Genomic DNA, 12,096 nt, shown 5'->3' with positions numbered 1-12,096 from the left:
GTCATCGTCTAAATATTTCTCTTCATTTACCAGCATTTGAACACAGCTGCTAATCTTCCACGTCTTCTGGGGATGGTTTTAGGCCGCAACCCCGACCCCACGCTGAAGCCGCCTCCCAGCGCGGGCCAGGGCAGCGCTCAGCCCTCTCCCTCACCTCCTGACAAACTGCGTGGGTCCCAGGCTGCCTCCGGAAGGCCCGGGTCCATATCCCTGACTGGGGGTGCAGGTCAGGAGGAACGCGGGGGCTCATTCGGGGACTCCCCCACCTCCTCCTCTTCCACCATCAGGAGACCGAGAATCCAGGGAAAGATCTCTCTGACCACTAAATCTGTGTGCAGGTGAGTCACGGCCCAACAGCAGGCTTTTTCTGTTTAACAGGAGAGTGACGAAGACCATGACGCCTCCGTTCCGCGGGATCAGGCGGCTTCCTCGCACCTGGCGCGTTTGGCTCTCTTTTCCGCGCGGACTTCCTGCGCCCCTTCTGCAGGCGAAGGTGCGCTCCCAGCGCCCAGCGGAGCACCTGCCGGCCGCACGCGGACCTGGGCGGGGTTGCAGGGGAGGGAGGCCGCGCCTGGGAGGACCTGCCCGCTCCTCCCGCCTCCAGGGCGGGCTGACCCTCCTCCGGCAGGCTCGGGGCCGCGCCAAGTCCTTCAGCAGCTTCTGGGGTTTACAGCCCGTGAGGACACGGGGAGATGCGGCCTCGCTCGCCTCCCCCGAGGTCGAGATCGGGTTGGGGGTGAGTTCGGAGGCCGAGCCACGGGGGAAGGGTCTCGGGCGAGGCTCCAGGCAGCCCCTTCTCCAAGGCCCGACCCTGCGCGTGGATCCCGTGCGCCCCCGGAACTCCGCGTGGGCAAAGCGGGCCCGGGGGTCCTCGGAGCTCCCGGGGCGGCTGCGTCAGGTGGGGCGGGCCCGGCGGGCTGGGCCTGTGTTTACCTGGCGCGCAGGAAGCCCGAGGAGGCGGGGCTGCGAGCGGGGTGCGCGCCCGTCCCTCGGAGCCGCCTTCAGTCTCTGCCGCCGCGCGCCCGCGAGAAGCAGCCTCCCACCCCGGCGGCCTCGGGCTCCCGACCCCGGAAGGCGGTGCAGGCTGCCCCGGGCCCCCGCGAGCCGGCGCTTGAAGCCGGGAACTGCCCGCCTGGGCCTGGGACCCCGTGGCACCCCTCGGCCTCGGAGCAGCGAGCGCAGCGCCGGTGAGTGACCCTCGGGGGCGGGTGGGGGGCGGCTCTGGCGCCTTTGTCTCCGCGCCCCTCCAAGCCGGGACTGCGGAGACCTGGGCGGGACCCCGGGGCTGAGCCCCGCGGGAGCCGTGGACTGAGGGTCGGGAACAGGAGCTGTCCCGGCGCCCGGACTCCGAGTCCCTTTCTCGGCCGAGAACGCGCAGGGGGAACCTGGGCAGCAGCGCAGGTGGCCGGGCAGGTGGCAGCCGGGGGCCCCTGACCCGAACCCACGGCCCTGTCACCGTCCCCGATCTCTACTGCGAGGGGGTGGGCGCAGGCGTAGACTCGGGTTTACTGCGCCGGGGCTGGCCTCTGACAGGTGTCCAGGGTGGTCTCCAGCCAGGCCCGGCGTCCCGGGGTCACAGAAACCGCTCGGCCTTGGGCCCCGGGACTGAGGGGAGGAGTCTAGGGTGGGAGGGACGGGGGACAGAAGCGGCCAGTCAGGACGGGTCAGAAGAGGGTGCCGGCGGCGAGGGCGCGCTGGGGGGGGTCCTCCCCGGGCCTGCCAATCACGTCCCGAGGGCCCCGCGCGCGTTTGCTCCCCTGCCGCTCCCCCCGAGGTGAAGTGCAGTTTTCCTCTGAACTCCGAGGGCGGCGAGAGCCTGGGTCCGGGCTTCCGCCTTCTCAGGGCCTGTCTCGGGCTCCTCGGCCGGCCAGTCGCTGCGCCCACCTGGGCCCACGTGCGCGCCCGCAGCTGCCCGCCCTCCCTCGCGACGCTGAGCGCCGGGCCCCCGGGGCCCGAGTCTCCCCGGCTGCTCCTCCCGGGCGGGACAGTCTGTTCTGGGGTCGTGGGCTGCGGGGTGTCCCCGAGGCTGGCGTGTGTGACCCGCGCGCGGTCATTTGCCGCCACCCTAGGTCTTCCCGGGCGCCCGGGGCAGCGTCTGTGCCCTTTCGCGTCCACCTGAACCCCCTGTTTCGGGAGGTGGAGTGGCGCTCGGGAAGGGGTTCGAGTGTCTTTAGGGATCTCCGTGCGACTCTGCCTGGAAACAGGCGCGTTCTGGTTCCTTGTTCCGTTTTCCGATTGCAACAACGTGAGAGTCAACAAGTGCTCGGCTTCTCTGCGGGTGGGTGAGGGGCGCGTGGCTCGCCCGGCTTTGGGAGGGCGTGGACTTCGTTCCAGGGAGGTCTCTGCCTCATCTTGACCACAGAACGTCCCGCCTGGAAAGAGAGCTTTGCAGAGGAAGGAAAGGTCAGGGAACAGCCGGTGTGTGTTTTAGACACTTTATCTGGCGAAGCTCCTGGGGACGAGTTAAGGACCGTCACGCTCAAGTCAGGGACCACACCGATGGAGCAGGGTCCTGCACTGAGCTCCCTGGCGGCCACCTCCAGCGATGGGCGCCTCCTTAGCGGTTGGGATCCCGGGCTGTGGATACGGCCGAGAGCCTGGAACCCAGCTGCCCTTCAGTAGAGGAAGGAAGGCCATGACCTGAAACCAGGCCGGCAGCCAGGGAGGGGATGCTCCCACCAGCCAAGGCAAAGGGCACTGCGCCAGAGGATTTTTTTTTTTTTTTTTCAAGTGGGATAAACAGAAACCTGAGGGAAAAGAATCCAGTTAAAAATGGTTGTAAACGCTGGAATAACTCTCAGGGAGTTAACTGTTCTGAAACAACCACCTCTGTTAACTCCGGGTTAAACAAAGCCATTCTGTTCTAATCTTTGAAAACTCTCCAGAAGTATCACAGTTCTGCCCAGAGATAAGGAAGTGTGACATGCGTCACTTGATTTAGATCTGGTATCTCATGGCTCCAGCATGATTTGAAACATCCGCTTTGAGTGTGGTCAGTCCCGGTCCCGGCTGCGGGCACTGATGACAGGTAGCCACCAAACGCTGGGGGAAAAAGAGAGCAGCCTTTCTTGTGATGTTTCTGTTTCTGCCTGAACTTGTAAATGTTAATTGTAAGTTATTTTGTTTGAATTTTACCCCCAAGTTCTTTAAAAATATGACGTGCTGTACTAAAAATACAAAAATTATCTGGGCGTGGTGGCAGGTGCCTTAATCCCAGCTACTTGGGAGGCTGAGGCAGGAGAATCTCTCGAACTTGGGATGTGGAGGCTGCAGTGAGCCGATACCATGACATTGCACTCCAGCCTGTGCAAACAAGAGCAAAACTCTGTCTCAAAAAAAAAAAAAAAATGACATGCTTAAGATTAGCAGCTGCCTCTGTGCCCTTTCTGTCCCAGGGAGTGTTTGTTTATCGAGCACTTGCACATTGCCAGGCTCTCTTCTGAGGGCTGTCACCTCAGTTAACAGTTGTGATGGCCCTAAATGCCCTCATTAGAGGTTGCCATGCTTTTCATATCTTCATTTTGACTGATGAAGAAACAAGGCCCAGAGAGGTTAAGTTACTCTAAGGGCACCCAGGAAGAGGCAGGATTCTGTCCAGGGAGTCTGCCCCGGCGCCTCACTGCTGCTCTGCCCCGCTGTGGTGAACAGGATGCCTTGCAAAGGTGCTCCTCATTCCCCCTTTTAAACTTCCAGCCCTAGTGATGAGTGGCATGCACCCAGAGATGTTTCCTTTCAAGAATGATTTGACCAAAAGGCACCTGTCATCCGTCTTTGTTCATCATCCTCTCCTTAGCTTTCTTAGTTGCCAGTAAAAAAGAAAATATTCTAATTACTAATCATTTTTTTTTTTTTTTTTTACAGAGTCTTGCTCTGTCGCCCAGGCTGGAGTGCGGTGGTGCAGTCTCAGCTCACTGCAACCTCCACCTCCCAGGTCCAGGTGATTTTCCTGCCTCAGCCTCCTGAGGAGCTGGGACAGGTGTGCACCACCACACCTGGCTAATTTTTGTATTTTTTGTTGTCTGTTTGTTTAGTAGAGACAGAGTCTCACCATGTTGGCCAGGCTTGTCTCAAACTCCTGACCTCAAGTGATCTGCCCACCTTGACCTCCCAGAGTGCTGGGGTTACAGGCGTGAGCCACCGCGCCAGCCTCTAATTACTCTTGGGATAATTTTAAATAAATGGCCACTAAGCAGGAAGACACTTGGTTGGCCCATTGGAGCCCCTGAAGGAAGCTCCGGAGCTCTGTAAGGGAAGAGTGCTCACGCCACAGGCCCTGATGCCAGGTGAGCCACCAGAATAGTCCCCAGAGATTTTACATCTGTCAAAACCTGTAGTGAGCAGGCTTCCTCCAGAGAAACAGAAGGCGATGGAGAAACATATTAGACTCCTGAAGGAATTGTGTATGCAGAGGTAGGCTGGCCAGGTTTGTGGGACGTTCGTAGGACAGGCCAACCCGAAGGGCAGCTGATCTCTCCAGTGGGTGCTGAAGCTGCCTTCCACAGCAACAGCTTCCGCAGCGCCAGCGACAACTGTGAGTGCGTGTTCCAACACTGCTGGCAATGTCTCAGACTCAATGGCCATTAGAGCACAGAAGTGTCATCCTGAATGTTCTTTTGTTCTGGGCTCTGTGAACAGCACTGCATTGGTCTGAGTCGCCATTGTGAAAAACAGGTGGATGTCAAAAGGTGAGGAAAAGCAGACCTATGTGAGGCTAGGATCTGGAACACATGAAAAGTTCTAAAATTCAGTAATTTGAAACAAGCCATTCAAGATCAGAATGTGGGCCTGAAGAGAAAACCCGGATGGACAGATAAAATACGAAAAGAACTTTAACCCTCTGGGAGTCAGGGAATTCAAAATTAAAATGGCAAAGTTTTGTTTTGTTTTGTTTTGTTTTACATTTGTTGTACTGGAAAAAAAATTTCAATTGTGACTATACCAAATATTAGAGAAAGAGTAGAAAAATTAGACCTCACATGAGTTTGAGTGGACTATAAGGAACAAAGATGTTACAGAATAATCTAGAAAAACTGAAGATGGGTATATCCTAAGATCTAACAATTTCACTTCTTGGGAAAACAGGGTCCGTGTGCATAAGACACACACAATGGATATTCGCTGAAGCAATTTTTTAACTTGTTTTGAGATAATTACAGATTCGCATGCAATTCCCTTCACCGGTTTCCCCAACAATAACGTCTTACGAAACCATAGTACAATGCCACAGCCAGAAAATTAACACTGATACAACCCGTTAACTTTGTTGACATTTCAGAGTCCACCAGTTGACATGTACTCACTTTATAGTGTGTGTGTGTGTGTGCGCGTGCGCATGCCTGTGCACTTAGTTGTGTGTAATTTTAGCACCCATGTATAACCGTGTGAGCACCAACACATCAGGGGACAGGACAGTTTCATCACAGGATCCTTGATGCTCCCCTTACAGCCACGCCCACTTCCTCCTTCCCCTCCCTGAGCCTCGCAACCACAGGACGCTTCCCCTTTTCTATAATTGTGTCATTTTAACAATGCTCTGTAAATGGATTCCTACACTATGCAGCCTTTTGAGACAGACTTTTTCCACTAAAGGCAATCCCCCTGAGATGCATCCAGGTTGGTGAGCGTGTCCCTAGGTGTTTCTTTTTAATTGCTCAGTGGTGTTCCCTGGTCTGGATGCACCACCATGTGTTCAACCGTTCACCCAGGAAGGGCACTTGGATTATTTCCAGTTTTTGGTTATTGCAAATAGGGCTGCTGTGAACATTCATGTACAGGTTTTTGTGTGAACACAGTTTTCATTTCTCTGGGATACGTGCCCAGGACTGCAATTGCTGAGTCATATGGTTAGCACATGTCTAATTTTATAAGAAACTGCTAACTCTTTTCCAGAATGGCTGCACCGTTTTGCGTTTTCACCAGTGGTGTGTGAGTGATCCAGGACCTTCCCAGCCTGCGCAGCATTTCGTATTGCCACTATTTTTGTTTTTATTATTTTAGCTGTTCTAATACGTGTGTAGTGATATTTCCTGATGGTTTAATTTGCATTGCCCTGATGGGTAATGTCATCAAGACTTTTTTATGTACTTACGACCATCTGTGTATCCTCCTCAGTGAAAAGTCTGTTCATGTCTTTTGCCCATGTTTTAATTGGATTGTTTGGTTTTAACAATTGAGTTTTCATCGTTCTTTATATTTTCTAAATACTGTCCCTATCACGCTGTGATTATTTCCTACCAGTTTATCTTGTTCTTTCATCTTCTTCACAAAGTCTTTTGCAGAAAGTTTTATATTTTGATGAATTCAAGTTTATTAATTTTACCTTTTTTGCATTTTGATTTTTGGCATGAAGTCTAAGTCTTCACCTAGCCTGAGGTCCTGAAGATTTTCTCCTTTTTTCCCTACAAATTTTATAGTTTCCCATTTTACACTTAAGTCTATTTTCCATTTTGAGTTAATTTTTGTATGAGCTGTGAGGCTTAGGTTGAGGGTTATTTGGTTCGGTTTGGGTTTTGCCAATGAATGTCCAATTGCTCTGTGACTGTTGAAAAGATGATCCTTCTTCCATTAAATTGCTTTTGCACCTTCATTAAAAATGGCTTCCACTTGTTGCTGTGGGTCTATTTCTGGGTTCTGTATTCTGTTCCATTAATCTACATGCCTGTCCCTCTGCCAGCAGCAGGCTGTCTTGATTACCGTAGTTGCATAGTAAACTTTAATCAGGTGCGGTGACCTCCTCTCACTGTATTCTTCTTTATGAAAAATATGTTATCTGTTGTAGGTTCTGGGCCTTTCCATATGAGTTTCAGAATAATAGCTTGTTTATGGTTACAAAAACCTTGCTGGGCTTTTGATAGGAATTTCTTTAAACCTAGAGGTGAGTTTGGGGAGAATTAACAGTTTTACTGTGTTGAGTCTTCCAGTCCGTGATGACAGGTTCTCTCTCTCTGGTTATTTAGGTCTTCTTTAATTTCTTTCATCAGTGTTTTATGATTTTCAGTGTACATATTCTGAATCTGTAATTTTTTTTTACAGTCTACATAAGTGTTTTTTTCCTTTGGGGCATTTCTAAATGTCATTGTGTTTTTAACTTCAGCTTCCACATTTATTGTGGAGTATATAGAACTGTGAGTAATTTTTATGTGTCAATATGTATTCTGAAACCTTACTGAAGTGGCTTATTAGATCTACGAGGACTTTTTTTTTTTTTTTTTTTTGGTAGATTTCCTGGAATTGTCTATGCAGATCATCATGTTATCTGCAAATTGGATAGTTTTATTTCTTCTTTCCAATTTATATCCTTTTTATTTTTCTTATTGTACTGGTTAGAATTTCCAGTGCTATATTTAATAAGATTTGCAAAAACTTGCCTTATTTCTGATCTAAATGATAAAGCATTTTTTACCACTAAATACGATGTAGCTATAGGGTTTTAAAGATGTTCTTTGTCAAGTTGAGGTAGTCTATGTCTATTCATGAATATGTGTTGTATTTTGTCAAATATTTTTTTCTGGGACAATTTATATATTCATGAGATTTTTCTTCTTTGACTTCATGGTATGATGGACGGTATTGATTGAGTTTCTAATGCTGACCCACCGTTGAGCATCTGGTATATATTCCACTTGGCCATGTATATAATTTTTTTATATGTTGCTAGATTCACTTTACTAATGTTTTGTTGAGGACTTTTGCCTCTAAGTGTTCGTGAGATGTTGATTGATCTGTGGTTCTCATTCTTTGTATCATCTTTGCTAGTTTCAGTATCAGGATAACTGGCCTCATAAAATGAGTTAGAAAGTGTTCCTACTTGTTCTAACTTTTGGAAGAGAGTGTGTGAAATTGCCCTAAATTTCTCCTTAGCTGTTTTAGTAGAAATTTCCAGTGAAACCACATGGACCTAGGGATTTTTTTCTTGAGTATTTCCTTTTTTCCACTTTCTTTGTATAAATTTAGCTTGTTTGTTTGTTTCTTGAATTAGAACTTGATTATTGAGACTTTTCCTGTTTTCTAATATAAGTCTTTCAGGCCACAAATTCCCTCTTAGCACTACTAAACTAGGTGTACATATTTTGTTGGGTAAAGGTTTTGATACCAAAAAAAGAGGGAAACACACTAATCCCCCATGAGTAGGGCTATAGATTTATACTATGATTTATTCACAAAAATAAACTACCCCAACTTTGTGTATCTACATGGACAAAATTCTAAATAACAGTGCTGAATGGAAAGCAGCACACTGCAAATGAATACATATTATAATATTATTCTATTTATTTAAAATTTTCAGAATATGTGAAAGTCATGCCGGGTAATGTTATCTTCTAACCTCAGGGAGGGGAGGGTATTGGCTGTCTCTATATGGTTTCATTTCCTTTATTTATTTATTATACTTTAAGTTCTGGGGTACATGTGCAGATTGTGCAGGTTCGTTACATAGGTATACATGTGCCATGGCGGTGGTTTGTTGCATCCGTTGCCCCATCATCTACGTTAGGTATTTCTCCTAATGCTGTCCCTCCCCAATCTCCTCACCCCCTGCCATTTCTCCCCTAGCCCCCACCCCCCAGGCCCCAGTGTGATGTTTTCCTCCCTATGTCTGCATGTTCTTGTTGTTCAACACCCACTTATAAGTGAGAACATGTGGTATTTAGTTTTCTGTTCTTGTATCCATTTGCTCAAAATGATGGTTTCCAGTTTCATCCATGTCCCTGCAAAGGACATGAACTCATCCCTTTTTATGGCTGCATAGTATTCCATGATGTGTATGTGACACATTTCGTTTATCCAGTCTATCATTGATGGGCATTTGGGTTGGTTCCAAGTCTTTGTTGTGAACGGTGCTGCAGTAAACATATGTGTGCATATGTCTTTATAATAGAATGGTTTATAATATTTTGGGTATATACCTAGTAATGGGATTGTTGGATCAAGTGGTATTTCTATTTCTAGATCCTTGAGGAATTGCCACACTGTCTTCCACAATGGTTGAATTAATTTACACTCCCACCAACAGTGTAGAAGCATTCCTGTTTCTCCACATCCTCTCCAGCATCTGTTGTCTCCAGATTTTTTAATGATCACCATTCTAACTGGCATGAGACGGTATCTCAATGTGGTTTTGATTTGCATTTCTCTACTGACCGATGATGATGAGCTTTTTATTTCATATATTTGTTGACTGTATAAATGTCTTCTTTTGAAAAGTGTCTGCTCATATCCTTAGCCCACTTTTTGATGGGGTTGTTTTTTTCTTGTAAATCTGTTTCAGTTCTTTGTAGAGTCTGGATATTAACCCTTTGTCAGATGGGTAGATCGTGAAAATTTTTTCCCATTCTGTTCGTTGCCGATTCAGTCTGATGACTGTTTCTTTTGCTGTACAGAAGCCGTGGAGTTTGATTAGGTCCCATTTGTCTTTTTTGGCTTTTGTTGCCAATGCTTTTGGTGTTTTAGTCATGAAGTCCTTGCCTACGCCTATGTCCTGAATGGCTTTGTCTAGGTTTTCTTCTAGGGTTTTTATGATGTTAGCTCTTATGTTTAAGTCTTTAATCCATCTGGAGTTAATTTTAGTGTAAGGTGTCAGGAAGGGGTCCAGTTTCTGCTTTCTGCACACAACTAGCCAGTTTTCCCAACACCATTTATTAAATAGGGAATCCTTTCCCCATTGCTTGTTTTTGTCAGGTTTGTGAAAGATCAGTTGGTTGTAGATGTGTGGCGTTCTTTCTGAGGCCTCTGTTCTGTTCCATTGGACTATATCTCTGTTTTGGTGCCAGTACCATGCTGTTTTGATTACAGCAGCCTTGCAATATAGTTTGAAGTCCGGTAGCGTGATGCCTCCAGCTTTGTTTTTGTTTTTGTTTTTGCTTGGCTATGCGGGCTCTCCTTTGGTTCCATATGAAGTTTAAGGTGGTTTTTTCCCAATTCTGTGAAGAAGGTCAGTGGTAGCTTGATGCGGATAGTATTGAATCTATAAATTACCCTGGGCAGTATGGCCATTTTTACAATATTGGTTCTTCCTAACCATGAGCATGGAATGTTTTTCCATCTGTTTGTGTCCTCTCTTATTTCCTTGAGCAGTGGTTTGTAGTTCTCCTTGAAGAGGCCCTTCACATCCTTGGTTGTATTCCTAGGTATTTTATTCTCTTTGTAGCAATTGTGAGTAGGAGTTCACTCATGATTTGGCTCTCTGTTTATTTTGATATTTTATACAAATAAGAGAATGTGTTACTTTTTTGATGAAAAGGATAAACCAGTTGTCTTATAATCTATTATCTGTGCTTTTGAATATGTTTGAACTAATTAGTAATTTTTATTAGCAATAAATAAATAAATAAATGTAAAGTTTGGGGAGAAATGACACCAATGATAATGAGAAGTGTTAGGGAGGAAGATGAGAAGGCCTCACAAAGGAATCTGAAAGTAGGTGCAGAGGCAAAATTACTGAAATTTGGTAAGAGCACGACAGTGGCAAGGAAGGAGGAGAGGAAGAAGGAAGCAGAAGAGACGGTCTCTGTCCCCCTCGTTAGTCTCTTGTTCAAGTAGTATAAATGCAGAAAGCGGGGATGAAGAGATTGATCTGAAAAGAGAAGTGTGCAGAAATGGGCAGGAGCTAGGACCTCAGAGGAGTGGACTGGATTCAGCACAAGCCTGGGGATTAACTGGATGTTTGTAAACTCACTCTTGAGCCAATGCCTTTAAAAAAAAACATGAGAATCTAGCTAAATCTGAAAAGATTTAAGGAACAAAGTTGTTATGGACTCTTTTTCCTTCTTGGCTGCCAGGATTTGTAATGAGCTGGGCCTCTAAGTGCAGTCTAGCATGATTCAGAGGCCAGCAAGCCAGGGCCCCACTTCCTGTCACTCTCCAGGCTACCTGGCTCGGAGACTCTGCAGGTGCAGCTCGGCCGCCCACTCAGCAGTCTCAGGAAGTCCCCAAAGCCCTATCTCCTATCTCCTGTGGGTGGGCTCTCCCCCACTGGCCCGAGGGAGCCTTTGCTCCTTTCCTCTCCCGTTCCCTCTGAACTCATCTGAGGCAGGCACCCAGGCCAGTGTGGCCCCAGGTGTCCAGTGTCCAACCCTCACTTCCAGGGATACTGCTGGGGAGGATGGTGCAGGCAGCGATCACAGCAGTTACCGAGCCCCAAGAAAGGACACCAGCATGGCGGGGAGTGGGAGGATGCGGCCAGAAGAGTTATTCTAGCAATTTCTGCTTACATCAGTTCACTTTCTTTAAGAGTAAAGGAATTGGCATTCAGCTCACCAATTTTCCAAAGATCAAGAAGGAAAATGAAGTTTTATTCACAGTACGTGATTAACCAAATTACCTGTTTAATTTTGCATTAGAGACCACATACAAAGTATATGAAAAGGCAAGAAACGAGGAGAGAGAATATGGAAAGAAAGAACCAGGAGGCAGAGATGAGGGGTAGGCAGGAGGCTGGAGAGGGGGAGGTTTCTCGGGGGCTCAGGGGATTGTTGGTGTGGCCCCCTTTGGGGGCATCCGCTCCTTCTAGGTAGGAAGGTGTGCCCGTGCTGCCCTGCAGGCAGGAGCAAAATGCCCCGTCCAGGGAAGGGGTGGAGCTCAGGGCGGCTACACCAGCAGACACCGTGCAAGTGCGCTTCCGCTAACCACCAACCCAGAGAGACGGAGAAATGCTCCACTCAGATCTGCTTTTCACCTGGAGTCTGATCAAGAAACCTAACGTTTCAGAGGTCAACACACACAGAAAACAAAACAAAAGTACCTGGATCCATTTGGAGTCCTAGCAGGGAAAGATTGGTTTGGTGGCTGAACACACAACTCCCAAGACAAGCATCTGCCGTGGCCACATTGCCTGCCCACCTGGGGAGGGGACACGCTGGCGCCTGTGGTCTGCAACCACCTACCCACATTGCGCTGAGAATTCAAATTAAATGCAGAGTCCTAGGCCCACCCTGGCATACCACCCTGCCGTCTTGGGGATGGGCCCAGGAATATGTATTGTAATGAGTTCCCAGTTAACTCAGGATCGCTGCTGTAAGTGAAGGAAGGAGACAGTGAATGCCCTAGTAGTTCTAGGTCTACACAGCTCATCCAAGTGGACACACAGGCTCTCCAGTG

General features: G+C 48.2%; 1 protein-coding gene across 5 annotated transcripts in view; it reads left to right on the top strand.

The window, feature by feature from the left end:
* Positions 1-1,008: 1,008 nt before the first annotated feature.
* The window catches only part of LOC108303572 (myelin basic protein), a 144,564-nt gene continuing 133,476 nt past the window's right edge, over positions 1,009-12,096 (top strand). For all 5 annotated transcript variants that reach the window (XR_001824903.2, XM_017527496.2, XM_017527499.2 and 2 more), the window contains exon 1: positions 1,009-1,187. The gene's annotated coding sequence lies outside the window, so the exon portion shown is untranslated. The remainder of the gene's footprint in view (positions 1,188-12,096) is intronic.

The sequence above is a fragment of the Cebus imitator genome, unplaced genomic scaffold (genome assembly GCF_001604975.1).
Source record: "Cebus imitator isolate Cc_AM_T3 unplaced genomic scaffold, Cebus_imitator-1.0 Scaffold49, whole genome shotgun sequence".
Lineage (NCBI taxonomy): Eukaryota > Metazoa > Chordata > Mammalia > Primates > Cebidae > Cebus > Cebus imitator.
Note: the sequence above shows the minus strand (reverse complement) of the source record. Positions and strands in the feature narration are given on the sequence as shown.